Genomic DNA, 18,432 nt, shown 5'->3' on the forward strand with positions numbered 1-18,432 from the left:
TCCTCCCCATTTATCTTCTTTTCTTGTCTCACTTAGGTTTTTATATTTATGCTTATAAGCTCCCACAACTCTTCTTGTAAAAACTCAGGCAATTTATAAGAAAATCAATAAGCCTCAGTTAAGCCTGGCCATTGCAGTTCAACTCTGTTTTATCTAATTTTTTTTTCTTAGTGCTTGCTTTCTAATAGGCCTGGGAATGCATTAACATTTTCTATCTTTAAGTATCACTTTTGTTTAATCTTCAGAATTTTTAAATGGGATGAAAAATGATTTTGAATACATGTGAAGATTCTCAAGGAAAATAACTGGGATAATTACATAATTGACCAAGATGAAATAAAACATGAAAGTTAGATTAACTGACTTTAAGGAGACAAGTAATTATAATGCAAATTAAGTCAGCTTTCACATTTAGCTGTGAGCCCTTATTAACATCGGTTCAGCTCTTTTATATAGCTTTGAAGTGATACCTGAGTAAAAATCAGGGGATTATATTTGAACATTTGATGTGAACATCAGAAGCAAGTTGGGGTACCTAAGCAACAGCGTACTCAAGAACCTAGATTTCAGAAAGGTCTGAGTCTTAGTACTAAGTCAAATTCATTTTCTCTTTGGTTTTTAGGAAGTTAAGGATGGGGCTATAAACTTTAGGCCAAATAAAAAGGTGTGGGGCTTGAATAATTAAGAGGAACACACATTTAAATGCCTGGTTCATTCTCATAGTGCTTTTTCCTGCATCATTGGAAATACTCAATGGACACAAATGTTCTATACCAGAAATGTGATCACATAGTTTTTGAAATGGGATCTGTACCAAGCCTGACAACCTGAGTTTGATAGCTGAATCCTAATTGGTGGGAGGAAAGAATGGATCCCCTCAAGTTTTCCTCTGACCTCTCTGTATGCCTGTTGTGACATTCAGCTATGAGTATACATGCATGTGCACTCATACACAGACACACATACAAACAACCACATACACAATTATAAATTTATGTCTTCAAAATTCTGGAAACATATCAAATATAATGTGAATTCATATTTCAAATAACTGTACCCAACGTCAAAGAAAGTATTCACACATCCTAAACATAAATCAGTTTCTCTTCCCTTTCATTGGGAATATCATTTCCTATGTATAATTATTCAGTCACAAATAAGGCTGCAGACGAACCCTCAGGCAGAAGTACTTGAATGTTAAAGGACCCATGTGACCCATATTCGCGCATGCATAGTTACATTCATGTATGACTCAGGGAAGCCCTTGTGTGAATGCGTGAGCCCCATCATCTGTATCATCTGCATATGACATAGTCACGTCAACACCCTGTATGCATGTGTTAGGCAGGTTTTAAAAACTGGACCACCATCTTCCTCCCTCTCTCTGCCCACCAATTCCCAAGCCTGTACATGCCCCCTCTAATAAATTCCTAAGTGGGTTTGTTGCATGTTTTGTGGTTCCTTCTCACTCGTGCCAAGTAATTTCACTATGGTTGATCTCTTTACTTGCCCTTCATGAGATACAGTCTTTCATAGATCACAGTCTGTGTTTACTATCTTTGAGGTTATCGTCAAGTGTACACTTGGATATGCTCGGAGTACACAGAGCAACCTCGCCAATATTCCTCCATCCAGGAGTTGATTTGAAAGAGGGTAGAAGAAAGTTTGCACTGAATCATCATATCTTATATGGGGGAGAAGTGATTATGTTCAAGGATCGATCATGGTGATGAGAATATTAAACTTTCTTTAGACTCTAGATGACTTCATATGATTTGGTGTTCAGCAAGGGGCAGGACCAGCTCTCCTTTGACCAAGTTATGGGGCCAGTTCTCCCAAGGCCCTCAGTGGTAATAAGGACCTAGAACATCAACAATGACTCCAGCAGCAGTAGAGCTACAGACACAGACATGTCCCTTATTGTAGCTCATTTTGGACATCACCATGGCCTCAGATGGCAGAGCAGGCCACTCAAATTAGTATGGATCCAGTGACAACATGCTCTTCAGACATCAACATGTTCTTAGGTGGAAAGCTCAGACCACAGGCATCAATATGCCCTTCAGTAGTAGCACGGGCAGTAGACACGGACATCATCACAGACCCCAGTGGAAGTAACACCACAGACTTAGACTTAATAATAAAAAAAAAATCACTCAACTTGTCAGTGTAGGCATAGGATTCTGATTTTCTTCCTCTCTAAAGGTCATGACCTTCAGACCTACACACTTTTAGGAAGATAAACAATATCAGCCTGTTCCTCTTGGCCATTGGGTCTTCAGTTAAACTTCCTCCTACAGTGATGAAAAACTCTACTTCTTCCCCTCTCCCATTTCTCCACCACATACTTCTTTCTTTTAGTGAACCTGCCTGGGCTGCAGGATGCATGACTGTGGCTGGCGTCATCATGTTTAATTGTCTTTATCTTGTTCTATGCTATTCCAGAAGAAGAGAATTTCAAAGAAGTCTAAGTGGGAAACTTTGATAAATTGTCACACAATCTTCACCGTGCTTAATTTTTATCATTAGTTACTTTCTCAAGTGAGAAATCACAGCTGCCTCTAGAAAGCTAGGCAGCTTATTGTGTACAGGAGCAGACGGGACCACAGAAAGTACTGACAACAACCTTCGTCCAAGAACATCATCAGTCAGAGTACACAAGGATGACTTGTTTTTAAACTCAGTGTTCCCTGTCTGCTGGCATCATTCAGAAATATATACTTGATTTGTATGTATAAACACACACACACACTATATATATACATATATATATTACATATATATGTATATATATATACATTTACCAACCAAGTATATATACATGTCATATGATATATGTACACATATATTTATTATATATACCAATTATTGATGATAGATAATGAGAAATATTTAGTTCTTCCATAAGCAATATTCTAAATATAATAGACTCAGTACTCTGTTATTTATTAAAAGTATCATTGCTATTCTAACATTTGTAGCAATACTACAAGGCACCCACTCTATCCATCATGAACCATATTTTCCATAAAAAGAAACTAGAACCTTGTACAGATGGAATGGAGAGTGACTTATCAAGACAGTCACCCAGTTTTTCAGGCTAGGATCAGGAGTCTGCCTTTCTTCCTCTCCAAAGGTGGTGACCTTCAGACCTTCTTCACGTTCAGGAAATATATCATGCAAATTGAAACCAACATCCTGAAAGTCCTGTTTCTTGAAGAACTGAGGTTTTCGAGCGAACAGAGGCCTCTGTGTTATGGAAAACTAGAAACAAATATAACAATGTAGCTAGAGTAAAGCCCACTTGGCAAAACTCCTTGGAGCCTCTTTACCTTGGCGCATTCTCGCCAAGCGTCATAATGTGAAAGACTGCACGGTTGCTGGCCAAACTTGACAAAGACAATGGGAAATACCAGAGTTCTCACTGCTCTGTCAGATGACAAAGCCCTACTCTGTCTCCTCTCTCCCACTGTTTTTCAATATTTCACAAATACCGAGGTCAAAATTCTAGACAGCATCGGGAATGTGATTCTTTCCAAAACTGAGAACACAGGTTCTACATACCACTCTGATTCCAGGGAATAATTGGCATAGAACAGTCAGTTCCTTTCCCATCCTTCCACGAGATGTGATTTGAGTGACAAGTAGGGAGACTTCGACTTTCCAGAATCTAGGGATGCCAAGAGTATTCCATCATATTCAGGACTGGCCTCAGTTTGTCCACACCAACAGTTTGGGACCTATTATGTGGAAATCATATATACCCATTAGTACTTTTTAAAAGAACTGTGTCAGGGGTTGGAAAAATGGCTCAAAGCGTGAAAGCGACAGAAGCCTGGTACCTGGGCTTCAATCTTTGTGGACTTACATAGAAAAGCAGATGTGGTAGCATGCATCTATCATCCTATGACAGCGTCCCTATGACAAAGTGGGAGGCACTAACAGAATAATCATTGGGAAATTCATAGTCCAGCTACCTTAGAGTACAGTATGTACAGCAGCAAGGCAGACTCCACATCAACGAGGTGAAAGGTAAGAATCCACTACACACACACACACACACACACACACACACACACACACACACACACGAGAAAGGGGGGAAGATTGAAAGTGTTTTATTAACATAAAACATGAGATTCTCTCCTTATGAAGATATGAATTCTTACATGCTTTTCCTGTGTGGATTTTGTGCCACGACTCGCTCTAAGTTGGTCATCATCATTTCCCACATGTACTCTACAGGGTGACAGATGCGTGCCTCAGTCTGCCACTTGAAATGAAGAGCAGATTGCATTGCAGGTTTAAGTTATCCTCCAATGCTGTGTGACGTATGACTCACCATGATGGGGAACTGTTGCTACATATTTCATAGCTCCTGTTTCCAGGGTTTCCAGCTCCTCATTATCTTCCCTTGCTAGCCGGCTATAAATGTCAAAACACTCCTGCTGCCAGCACACACTTTTAAAACTTATAGTCCTGCGATCTGTGTATGTTTAGGGTTTTATGGTGCTGCTTGATCTAGAAGTGCCACAATACTTCATCAAGGGCAGCAGCTAGGCTACTGACAGGACAACCTTCATCTCACTCCTGGCTGGAACAAATGTTCTTTGATGCTTCCTGTTTAATAAAATAAACATGGAATGCAATGCTTAAATGAATATTTTAAAAAAGCAATCAGGCTTGAAATTTAATTTTATCTAATTGGCTTTCTATACTCTAGCAAAATTGAATGACATTAAATGTTCACCTTCTCCATATAATTTTGTATTTTCTTCAATCATAAAATTAGATTTTTTTGCTTTCTCTGTTAACTTCTGTTGATACAATCTTTTAATTTACTAAATTAATGCAACTCTCACACACGTTGAAGAAAATATATATCAACATGGTAGGATTGTAATCCTGTGTGCCATATAATTTTTTGTCAGTAACTCTAGGTGAGATTAATACTCATTGTCAATCCCTAAGACCTTTAAGGGCTTAAAGTGGCCTCTGGTAAGGATTATAAAGACTGGTACTCATAAACATACATTTCTATAATGATGACATAAAAATAAATGTATGTGTCAATTAAAGAATGTATATCCACATAGAAAGCAAAAAGCAAAGTAAATATGTTCACCTCTGATCCCACATTACAGATAACATGGCTCTTTTGACTATATTTCCACACTCTCAAATGGATGGATCTAGGAAACATCATACTGAGTGAGGTAACCCAGACCCAGAAAGACAAATATCATATGTACTCACTCATAAGTGGCTTTTAGACATAAAGCAAAGAAAACCAGCCTACAAATCACAATCACAGAGAACCTAGACAACAATGAGGACCCTAGGAGAAACATAAATGGATCTAATCTAAATGGGAAGTAAAGAAAGACAAGATCTCTTGAGCAAATTGGGAGCATGGGAACCATGGGTGAGGATTAAAGGTAAGGGAGAGGAAGAGAAGGGAGCAGAGAAAAATGTAGAGCTCTATAAAATCAATAAAAACTTCATTTCTCTTAAAATTAAAAGCCAGAAATGCATATTAGTTACTGTTTTCACAATTTTGAAAAGACGCTTTACAAAATTAACTTAAAAACAAAAGATTTTATTTTGAGTCTGTGTTCGATGTGTTGTTTGACACAGATCATTATAGCAGGAAAGGAATGTGCTTGAGGTAGCTAATAATATTGGCCCTTTCTTCAGGAAGGAAAGGTGGGAAAGTGAGGAGGGCGCAGAGAGAAAAAGAGAAGAGAGAAAGGGAGGAGGAGGGAAAGGAGGAGGAGACGAAGCAGGAGGAGAAGGAGGAGAGAGAGAGAAATGCTTGTGTTCAGACTGATTTTTCATTACCCAGTTTATTGGAACTGGGTCCCAGCCCATGGAGTGGTGCAATCACTATTGCCTGGCCAATGTCTGTCATCCCTCTTGTGCTAAATCTCTCTAGAAAGAGCCTCACAGATACACCCAGAATGTGACGCTAAATCCTGCCAGGTTGATAAAGAAATTGCCATACCAATTTCATCAATTAAAATTATTGTAGTGTTGCTATTTGTTATAATACTAAATAACAATTTTGGTGATATTTTGTTTTCTTTTTCTCTTCTTGGTGGCCATATCTCCAAATAATTATGTTTAGAAAGCACAAGATAATGAAAACTCAAACATATTGAGTTTATAAACTAAAGGGACAGATTCATGAACGATCAAAAACACACTGTCTTGACAGCTCCAAATGCAGTGAACACCTATTATAATCCTTCTTAGTATACAAAAGGAGGTGAAAAGTATTATTGCATAATGCACTTCAAATATTCTAGCTAAGTTCATACTGTTCCAACAAGCTTTCTAATGCTACCCAGTATAGTCCCTTAATTTATTTGTGGGGCATAAGGAATCATAAATCACTGTGATTTTGTAAGATTAAAAATTTCAAGCCAGACATGATAGCTCACACCTGCAATTCTCTCATATAGGAAGATAAGGCAGGAGGGTTGTCGCCAATTTTAATTAGCCTTAGCTACATAGTGAGTTTTGAAGTAGTCTGGGATAAAAATAGGAAGTAGGGGTGGCTGGAGAGGTGGCTCAGAGTTTACTGGAGTTCAGTGATCAAGAACATTTACTGGTTCCAGAGAACCCAAGTTCAGTTTTTAGCTCCCAAAAGAGATAAACTCATAAACACCTTTTAACTCAATCTTTGGATACTCTGACTGACCCCTCTGTGGGCAACTACACATTCTTGACATTCTCTCTCTCTCTCTCTCTCTCTTTCTCTCTCTCTCTCTCTCTCTCTCTCTCTCTCTCTCTCTCTCTCTCACACACACACACACACACACAAAACTAAACCTTAAAAATAAGATATTAATACAGAAAGTTTCAGTAATGAATGCATACATAAACCAAGCAAGATGACTCTATCCCTACTCTGGCTCACAGTGTAATGAGTCTATGCCTGCTGTTAAGAGAGCTTGGCAAAGTACTCTGAATAGCCCTGACTAAAGTCAGAAAAGTCTTAACTGTTTCTAATTTGTTCGATTAAGGAACACACTCGTATATAAGTACAAGAGCAACTTTTGTTACTTTAAAATTCTGGCTAAACTGGAAAAGATTATCCATAGACGTTTATGAAAAATCTGTTATTGCTCCCTTAGTCATCCCCTAATTATCTTTCTTTTTTTATGAGCTGGGAATGTCTGGGCTTTACCCATGTATCTGATTCATATTTAGACTAATCCTACTTTGGTGATTTATGGTTCCCCGGTTTTATATTTACTGCTAGCTAAAACTAATAAGCTCTCCCTGGCCCAGTGCCATGATGCGAGGTCAACACCTAGTTAGTCACCATTATTTTTCCAGCATGTTGCCCTCCAGATTGTCTGAAATGATAATTGATTAAAAACTCATCATGGATGATGTCATTTTTTAAAGGAACAAATTCACGATTTTTTTTCAAAAAAGCTTATTATTTTAAGTTTTCATGAAACTTTTTTTGAACATCTTAAATCATCTTATGCAAAAGATTTTGCCTTCATCAAGTATATCTTTAGAATCAGCATTGATCACCATGAGACTCCCTCTTACATCTCCATCTGAAAAGCAGTTCTTCTGTTTGACATGTGAGAAAGAAATGTAACTTAACCAACACACGAGGAGGAATTTACGCATACTGATAAGTTTAGTTTTGACTTATTTCACATGACATAAATCCAGATTTCATTTCCAACATTTAATATGAGTAACAGTTTTCTGTAAATCATGCTAAACTGTCCAGGACTCAAGTATGATAAGTACAACACAGTGTATCAATTACTGATTTTTCATTATTGGGACTATGAATCACCTACTTCCTTCAGACAATACTTTTCTTACACTTCCTATGAAGCATAAAGGGCTACGCTGTGTAGACCTTGAGAAAATACAATTTAGACTTACTTTTTCAGCAATCCAGACTACACCAAATGTTGCAGAACTATAAATGGAGTTAAAAGAAAAACAGTACCCAAATACAAAAGCCCGTACCTACATAATGTATGAATCACAACCATATATTTTTAATGTTTTTAGATAGAATGTCATTATGTAGCTCTGGGTGGCCTTGAATTTCAAATCTCTCTGCAATCCAGGTATTAGGATTTCAGGTATGCAGCAGAATATTCAGCTCTCTGTATTTGCTATTCAGCATGCTGATCTTAGAAGAGTTGTTTTGCTTTTCTGTCTGGTATTCCTTGGAGTAAACACAACCTATGTCTACTAACAAGAATGAATATACTACATTATGAAGATTTAGCCACCGGCTGCAAAAACAATCAAGTTCATGGATACCATGTGGGCTGTTTACATCATTTATATCAGTTACATGTACATAATTAAAAGAAGGAAAAAGGACAAATCCATATTCTATTGGCTAGTGGTCTTCAGGAGTGCCTTGAGCAAATGATTTTTAAATCAAGCTAAAGGAAATCTTTTGAAATAGCAGTGAGTATGTACAGGAAGAGGCAGAAGCAGCAAGAAAAGGCAAAGAGATAAGTAAATCAACCAAGCGGTTTAGGAAGTTTTATTAGTCACTCAAGCTGGTTTCACCCTCAATTTCACATTTTTCTTTTTAAAAAATTCTTCTCAAGATATCATTACCATCACTGTTTGTTTTCCAAAGATTTGGGGATAAACTTATTACTATCAATATAGACCAATTTCAAGTGCTAATAGCAATGGCCGATTTTCCCTCTTTTTCTTTACCTCGTCTTTGAAGAACATTTCCAGTCGCCTTAAATATTTGCTGCTTAAAATAATTCTGCTTTGAATTCATCTAAAATTCTAAGACAACTTTTTCTTTATTAAATCACTTAGCATGAGTTCAGAACACCTAACTACACCACCATCTAGTACCCATCCATCTTGTAGTTATTATTATGTGCTTTGGTGGTAGCTTGTCCTCATTTAGAGGGAAAGTCAACCTTCCAGGTTGTCATAATTCTCTTTAGTCTTTCACTTTTTCTGTCAGTGAATTTGTTGTTTCTAGGTACTATAGTCAAGGTCTGAGATACTTCATCCTTGGTATTTTCTTGGGACTTATGGTTTCATGGTTGTGTGATGGCTAGTTTTAAGTAAACTTGACACAAGTTTGAGTCATCTGAGAGAAGCAAACGTTAACTGAGAAAATGTCTCCATAAAATGGGGTTGTAGGCAAGTCTGTAGGGCATTTTTTAATCAGTGATAATGCTGAAGGGCCCAGTCTATTGAGGATGGTGCCACCTCTCTGCTGGTAGTCTTGGATACCATAAGAAAGAAGGTTGAGCAAGACATGGGAATCAAGCCAGTAAGCAGCATTCCTTTGTGGCCTTTGTGTGTGTGTGTGTGTGTGATTTCCTTTGATGATGGACAGAAATATGCAAGTAAAGCAAAATAAGCCATTTCCTCTACCAAGCTACTTTTCTTCATGGTGTTTCATTATAGTAATAGCAACCCATAACTGAGAGAGCAGCTATGGACTTTTAGATGGGCTGATAATTGCTGTATTGCCAATATTCAGAGACTTCAATCACTTCTAGATCAGTAAAGAATACAAGTGGGTTAAATGGTTGTGGAAGTCTAGTACTTTAAAACTTTTCTGATGGCTTTCCCTTGCCAAGGCATTTCTTTCTTATTTTATCTCCACATTGGATCTTGACTTTACCATTCATATATTGTCTTAGCAATATTAAAAATACGGTCTTTTGCTGGTTATGGTGGAGCACATCTGTTATCCTAGCACTTTGGAGACTATGCCAAGGATATCATGAGCTCAAGGACAGTTTTATCTACATAGTGAGACCCTGCCACAAACAGGCAAACAAATTAAAAGAAACATTACATCAATTTGGTTGCATGGGACTTCCAAATGTAGCTAATATTTAGTGCAGAGCTATCAGCTGCCCTAGAAAGTACAATGCCCATTTTGTGTCTGTCACTGGAGCTGATGGCCTTATGAGTAGTATTATCAAACTGACCTACTCTGTTTCCCAGGACTCTTATTACCAATGAGATGATGTCTGACCCGAAGAATTCTTGCATTAACGATCTCCTAAATGTCTCCTATCTTAATATGATTCCTTAACCCTGATTCCAGAGACCAATTGAAGATATTGCTTTGCCCTCTTAAGACATTAAATTTAACCAATAATTAGTATCCTTCACTCTTTGCTATAAAGTTGAAGACTGTTTCACTAGGTGTTTTTCCCTAGCCCTAAAGAAATCTGAGAGCAAATCATCTAACCAGAACCTGGAATGTCACATGAACTTGCAGAACATTCTCTTCCTTCCTGGGGGGATTATTTTATACAAGAAAAATATTTTTATTCCTTGAGAGTTTCATATATGCATATAATGTGTTTTTATCAAATCCCATGCCTCAATTCCTTCCCTCTATTTCTTCCCCTATTTTCCCACTACTTTCCCTTCTCAAATTTGTGTGCTTTCTTTTTAAACACACAAAGTCCACTTACACTGCCTGTATGTGTGAGTATAAAACTAGCCTCTGGAACTTGCGTAGCCTGTCCATGCAAATATCTCTAGAGAAAACTGATTCACACTTTGCCAGTGGCAATCATTTTCCAGTATCTCTTCAGCTATGAGCAGGGCTTCATGAACCTTTCCCCTTTCATAAGGAGGTTTTGGCTGACCTTGTCTTCCCATGTCTCGTGTTGTCTTGCTTTGCTTAGGCAATTGACTAGTTGGGAAACTGACTTGTCAGGCACTTTCACTGCACACATCTATTGCCTCTTACTATTACAATATTTTATAGGGCCGTCTATCTGTCTGTCTGTCTATCTATCTATCTATCTATCTCTTCATTTTCTTGTTTTTACATACTCACCAAAATTCCTCCCCACCCCTACCCCATCCACTCCTCCTCTGCTCTTTTTCTTCTGATATAGGTAGACATCCCATGAATATCAACCAGCCATTGTATATTAAGCTGTGCTGAGACCAGGTACCCCGTCCTCCACCAAGATTGCATGAAGCAATATAGTAGGAGAAATGTGTCCTCAAATCAGGCAGCATTGTCAGGGTCTCGCCCCAGTCTCATTATTAGGAGTCTCATAGTAGAAGACCAAGCTATACAGCTATAAAATATATGCAAAGTGCCTAGGTGAGTTCCATGCAGGCTCCCTGGTTTTTGGTTCAGTCTCTGTGAGCCATCATGAGCCCAGATTAATTGTTTCTGTGGGGTTTCTTGTAGTGTTCTTGACCCCAATGTATCCTACAATCCTCCCTCCCCTTCTTTTGTAAGATTCTCTGAGCACTGCTTAATGTTGAGCTGTGGGTCTCTGCATTTGTTTCCACCAGATTCTAGGTGAAGCCTCTCTGATGACAGTTTAGCTAGGCATCAATTTATGAGTATAGTGGAATATCATTATGCATCATTACATTGATTTTCCACCCATTTGTGTTTGGTTCTATCCTAGTTTTCTGATGTATCCCACTTTTGGGTCCTGTCCCTCATTGGGGAGCTCCCACTCAGAGTAAAGTTTCCACTTAGGTCAATCAGTTCTTGGTCAAGCCCATAATTTCTGTGGATCTTTACTGCAGCACACCTTGTAGTCAGGACAAATTGTAGGTGGTAGGGTTTGTGGCTAGGTTGGTGTCTCAGAACCTCCACTGGAAGTCTTGCCTGGTTATAGGAGATGACTAGTTCAGGCTCCATATCCCTATTTGATAGGAACCTTAGCTAGGGTCACCCTCATATATTCCTGGGATATTTTCTTTCTCTACATTTTTAGCTCATCCCAGAGATGCCCCAAGGTTCCACTTGTCTCTTCTTCTATCCTCTCCCACACCTGATCCCTTCTGTGCCCATCCACATTCTCCCTTACAGAACCGTCCCCCTCCCCATGCACTGACCAAGTTCATTTTATTTCTTCTTCAGGGTGAACTTCATGAACGCCCTACATCTACCTCTTGAGCCTTCTTATTACTTAGCTTCTGTTGGGTCTGTGGTGGAGGGTCATTTTTAAATACCACCACTGACCAGTTATAACACTTGTATAAATATTAGAAGCCCAGAAGAAGATGGAAAAAAGTCTGTAGTGACATTTGATTTGTATTTTAATGAATAAATCTTGTCTGAAGATCAGAGAGTGAAACAGTCCCACTGGTCAGCCTTACAGACCTGGCAGTGGCAAAACACACCTTTAATCCCAGTGGCCACACTAGTCTGTCTTAGAAACCGGGTGGTAGTGGTGCATGTCTTTAATCCCAACCATAGAGAGGAAAATAAAATGGGAGGAGACTGATATCAGTCAGTCTCATTCTGAGGATTCCTAGAGGCAAGATAGCCATTTCAGACTGTTTAGAAGGAATGGTGGGCCACGTTCCCGCTGCCCGGCACCCGGCTAGTTTACACCTGAAATAATTACACGGAAACTGCATTCTTTTAAACACTGCCTGGCCCATTAACCTCTTATTGGCTAACTCTCACATCTTGCTTTAACCCATATTTAGTAATCTGTGTAGCACCACGAGGTGGTGGCTTACCGGGAAAGGTCCTAACTTGCGTCTATCTCAGAGAGGAGAGAGTCATGGCGACTGCCTCACTGCCTTCCTCCTCCCAGCATTCTGTTCTGTTTACTCCACTTACCTAATTTTCTGTCCTATCAAAGGCCAAGGCAGTTTCTTTACTAACCAATGAAAGTAACACATAGACAGATGACCTTCCTCCATCATTTCCCCTTTTTCTGTTTAAATAAAAAAGAAAGGCTTTCATTTTAACACAGTAAAATTGCATATAACAAAACAGTTATCAAGCAAGAATTACAGTTACAATATTTATATCTACTTTATCTTTTATCATAACTAAGGAAAACTATAACTATCCATTCTTCAATTCCATCAAAGACTCCAGAAGGATATAATACTATCTAAGAAAACAAGAAGTAAGCAACTTCCAAACTCTAGAAATGACAGAGACATCTCGCTGCCTGGATAGTCACCCAAAGTTCCTCTGTACCATTGGGGCATCCATTCTTGGCCTACAGGCCCATAATATCCAGCAGACATTTTCATGAAGCAGGAAATTTCAAAGGCATTTCAGTCACTATCTGCTGTGTTCTGCAGAATGTCTTGCAGACTCTTTCATGAATCAGGAACCCTGAAAAACCATCTCACATTTAGGCAAGTTCAGTAGTCCTCTCTCTGTGGGTTCTTTGTGTCCAGTTTATGCATCAGTCCAGGCAAGAGTAGTTTCTTGCCCAAATGGCTATCAAACTCCACAAGGAGCCTCTTCAATGCCCATCTTCCTCTTGAAGTTGATTGGTGCTGTCAGGAGCAGATGTGTCTCATTGTCATGAAAAACCCTAAGATATTAAAACATTAAATGCCATATTCTGTTGTCTTTGAAAGATATGAAGAATGTCTATCTAACTGAAATATATCTTTATATATCTATAAAAATCTAACTAACATGACTACAAGCTTAACTATTATCTATGATTATACATTAACAACCTATATTTCCTAATTATACATTACATTTTAAAATGAACTACACAATAACAATAACTTAATCAATACCAGAAATACATATACATATAACAAAATTGACCTTAAAATCCATACCGATGCAAATTATTCATATCTATATCATATCCCCATTTAAATGTAAAAGAACATTTATAAACAATATTTGGGAATATGGACGCAGTTTTTTTCTCTCCAAACTGCTGGTAGAGGTAAGAGCCAGGGACTGGGTATTTTGCTTTTTTGACTTTCAGGTTGAACCCCCCAATTCAGTATGTGCCCCTCTACATTTACACAGACAGACAGACAGACACACACACACACACACACACACACACACACACATACACACAGAGAGACATACCATATACACAAATACTTTTCAGTCATGGGTGTGATACCTCCTAACTGAATTTCAAATATCTGTTACTAATCAGCCTGAATAATGCCTACCAATTCTGTTATTCAAAAATACTACAGCAATTCACATTCCCCAAGGCCCCGATTTCATTGGTGGAACCAGGAACTTCATATTCACCCAACCTTGGGTACCATTACTGTGTTTCTACAGTCCCCAGAAGTGACTCCAATGTTCTGAGAATCAGTACCTCCATGGACATTGGGTTAAACACTCCCAGGAAAGGCACCCAGGATTATTTTCAAGACTTCTATTGGAAAGTACATAACAGCTCTGAAGGATGTGTTCTTTTATGGGAACACACAGTCCTATTTCTATCTAGTAAATTAAATTTGACCCCAGGGCAAAGCCCATTCCTTTTCCCTACTTTCTGAAAGTCTTGTGTGTGCTGTCTTTGCATTCACATGCATTCTGTTTTTGTTTACAAGGGACTGTCAATACTTAAGAAGTTTGCAAACACCACACACTCATTTTACTTTATTGTGGTTTTTTTTTCCCAAGCAAAAATAAAAGTTGGATAAAAATAAACTCGTAGCTTAAGTCTCATGCAACAATTTCAGTTAGAGGAAAAACAGGGACCTCGAAGTTGATTTACAGAGGATAATTACCACCTATCCAGACAAGGCTAAATGTTTGTGGATTGTCATCACTGAGTGAGCTGCTTTCAATCTACAAATTAAGCAACAATAATTATGTCATGGTAACTCAGAATTGAGAAAATGTTAATATATGGATGAGATCTCAGTACAGTGCTAATGAACTGATTAGATCTGTGAAATTCACTCCACAGGCTTCTACTTTTTGATGATTTCTCCCCAGCTGATGGCACTATTTTGGGAGGCTTAGTACACAGAACTTAGCTGGTAGGCATAGGCCATCAGGGTGAGCCCAAAGACATACAAGCCATGTTTTTCTAGTGTATGATTTCTTTGTTTTCTGATCTGTTGAGATATGAGGAATGTCCACCACACACTCTCCCAATACCCTGGTCTCCTTTAGTCCCACTATGAAGAATGAAATCTGAGAGAAAGAGTAAATAGTTCATTCTTTGGGTGGATCATGACAGGATAGTGTCACAGTGATAAGGAAAGTCACTAAAACAATAATTCAGTCCCCTCAAAATTTTCCCCAAACTTTGAAATTCTAAGATCCACATCAAATCCCAATGTGACAACATGTCACCCATAGCCAGGAGAAGCCATTCCTCACTCGTTCTTACTTTCTGTCTTCTTCAGTAGTCCATGTTTATAGCTAGGTATTCATGACTTAAAATTCCCTTTTCCTTAGTGTGTATGGACAGCAACAGTACATAGAAGAAAAACCCAGCAGCTCTGTATCTTCCAAGAATCACCTAGAATCTAGAAAAATCTTGTCATGAAGTTCAACTGAAATGAGCCACATGGGTACTAATCACTACCCACGACACATGGGACTCAGCTCCAAAGTCAATGCTAGCACTGATTTCAATCTTATTTTTTCCTAATGGTCAGACATGATATTTTTCAAATGTTAACAATAATTATATCATAGTTATCTTAAATTTACAAATAGTTTTAAAGTAGTTGAATTATGTTAACTTCTGAAAGTATACACCAGAAGGAGAGCTCCCATTTTTAAGTTTCTGTAAGCAACGCATCAAAGTTGAGGCAGCAGCTAATACATTATTTTACTTACTTACTTAATACTTAAAAAGGAAACATGCATTTTTCTTAGATTATAAATTTTAAAACATTATCACATTTCAACAAAATTACATTTTGGAATCTTTAACATTCATTTCTTTCTAAATTTCTGTACCTGAAAGTGTTAGTAAGATTTGCTACACAAAACTTCACAAGCAATGATTATAGGTGATAGAAGATTTTCCACGAAAGGTGATCAACATTCCTGTCTCATTTGTTAGCTGGTTTCTAAACATCTTGTTTTCTTAAGTCACGGAGACTTGGCTTTAAAAAAACAGTATTGTTACTTAGCATGTTCTCTAGTGGTTGTTATAATCATTATTTGATCACGTTTTAGTCAATTTTGCTGTTTCCATTCTTAATACTCAAAGGCTTTGGGAAGGAAAAGATGTCAATTTCCATAGCCACCACTCTGTAATTTAATGAAAACAATTATGATTAATGAATACATTATAAGACACACATACCGAATGAGAGATAAAAAAGAAGAAATGAAGGATAGGATGGAGAGAGGGAGAGAAGAAGAGAAAGAGGAAGGAAAAAAGAAGAAAGAAAGGAAGGAAAATAGAAGGAAGAAGGAAAGATGATGAATTCCTCAAGAGAAAGGAAAATTATCAGTAGAAACCATTCTTAAATAAATTTAGTAATAAATTTTGTAAGATACACCTTAAATTAGATATTATAAGTAAGTTCAATGAATTAAAAATAATTTTCTAAATATTTAACAGAATGTAAAGAATATCTCATCAAGTGTGAATATCAATAAGGAAATATGAGTTATAAAAATAAATATTCTTAAAAAAAGAATTATAATATATTAATAGTAGTTATCAACCAGTAGAAGAAACAAAGTAGAGATAAATCTATTATCCAGAATTTTTCTATTTGTGAAAGAAAAATAACCAGGTAAAAAAAAAGAAAATAGATGATGCACCATCCAGAACACCAATAACTGCATTCTAGACCTTCCATTGGGGGAGGAGAATATTAGATGTCATATAGAAGAAACACATCCACAATTTGGTGTGAAATGTAACTGAAGGCTTCTCTTTCATTTTCCCACCACTCAGATGGAAAAAATCACACAGAAACTATAATAATTGCAACATTGTTTGGCCTAGTAGCTCAGGCTTCTTATTAACTAACTCTTACAGCTTAAATCAATCAATTTCTATTAATCTGTGTATCGCCAAAAGTCTGTGGCTTATCAGAAAGGTTCCAGCATCTTTCTTCTTTGGCAGCTACATGGCGTCTCCTTGACTGTGCCTACTCTGTATATATCTCTCAGCCTGGCTATATTCTGTCCTGCCATAGGCCAAAGCAGTTCCTTTATTATCAATGATATTCATAGCATACACAGGGGAACCTCACATCTGTGAAAAACCTCAATCTGCCCATGTAAGTTAATATATTGAGAATTTAAATGAATTCTAAATAAGATAAATTCAAAGAGATTTGTATCCAGACTAACCATAGCAAAACTCTCAGGAGACAAAGAAAGAAAGTTCGGAAATAGAGTGATCTCACTAAAATAATGAAAGTTAAAATGTCACATAAGAACACATTTCCTAAGATTTGAGGAAATCAGAGGTCCTATATACCAACAATGGGATCATAAAATTCTATAGCTCTTCGTTCACCCCAAACTGCTGAATACTCTATTGTCTTATGAAATTAGAAATTGTAACCCTGCTAGTAACACATGAACACTGAAAATATGTCCACTAAAAATTCTGACACATGTGTCTATAGAGACTTTGTTGAAAATAATCAAAAGTGATCATTAAAAAGAAAGTACTACCTACTGAGAAATGGGAGACAAATGTGTTATTTTCATCCAGTGGGAAATGAGTCAGTCTTAAAGAGGATAGAAGTATGAGCTAATGTCTGCTACAACAGAGACGAACCTTTACATGGCATGCTGAGATAAAAAGCAAGCACAACATCCCATGCATTGTCTGATTTCGTAAGGCCATTGCTTCTAGAATAAGCAAATCCATAGGTAAAGGAAGTAGGAGCATTTTGAAAGACTGAGGAGAGAGCATATGAAAATCACTGGGATTTCAGCATGAATTTGGCTCAGGCAGTGGCAAATTTCTAAGTTTATATAACGATAATTATGCAGGTGAATGCATGGACTCTTAGACTTTAACAGGTGTTCCTCCCTCTCTTTCCCCTCTCTTTCCCCCTTTCCCTCACTCCTCTCTCTCTCTCTCTCTCTCTCTCTCTCTCTCTCTCTCTCTCTCTCTCTCTCTCTGTGTGTGTATGAAGGTTACATGTCGACATTAGGATTCTTCCCTCCATGATTTCTGGGAGATTGAACTCAGGTCTGGAACAGTTGCACAGCAAACCCTTTAAGCACTTTACCCCATCTTCCTGGGGCCTAAGTAGCGGTTTCTGAATTACAACTAAATTGGTTATCGTTTTTAAAATCAAAACACTTTTTTGAGCAGTGTCTTGTACTGGATTATGGTTACCTTCATAACCATCCTGTGTATTAGTTATCTCCCTTTTCACTCGTTTAGAGCAGCTTTTCATCACTGGACCACCCCGAGCAGCAGGAGCTGAATTGCCAGGATCTCCACACTCACTGCCCTGTGGAGCACAGCACTCTCGGAGACAGCAGAGAAAGAAGGGCACCAGTGAAGGAAAGGTTATGTAGTTGCTTCCTGTTGGGCCTCAGGGATGCTTGTATTGAGCCAATGGTATGGTTCTGCCTGAAGGACGTCAGATACAATTTTTGTGGTCTGGTAACCTTTTCTATATTTTATCCTTTAGGGTTATAGGAGAAAAACAGGTCTAATATTGGTAACCTCAAAAATTGACTGGTCACATTCCAAATAAGTAGGC

The sequence above is a fragment of the Myodes glareolus genome, chromosome 14 (assembly GCF_982192425.1).
Source record: "Myodes glareolus chromosome 14, mMyoGla1.1, whole genome shotgun sequence".
Classification (NCBI taxonomy): Eukaryota; Metazoa; Chordata; class Mammalia; order Rodentia; family Cricetidae; genus Myodes; species Myodes glareolus.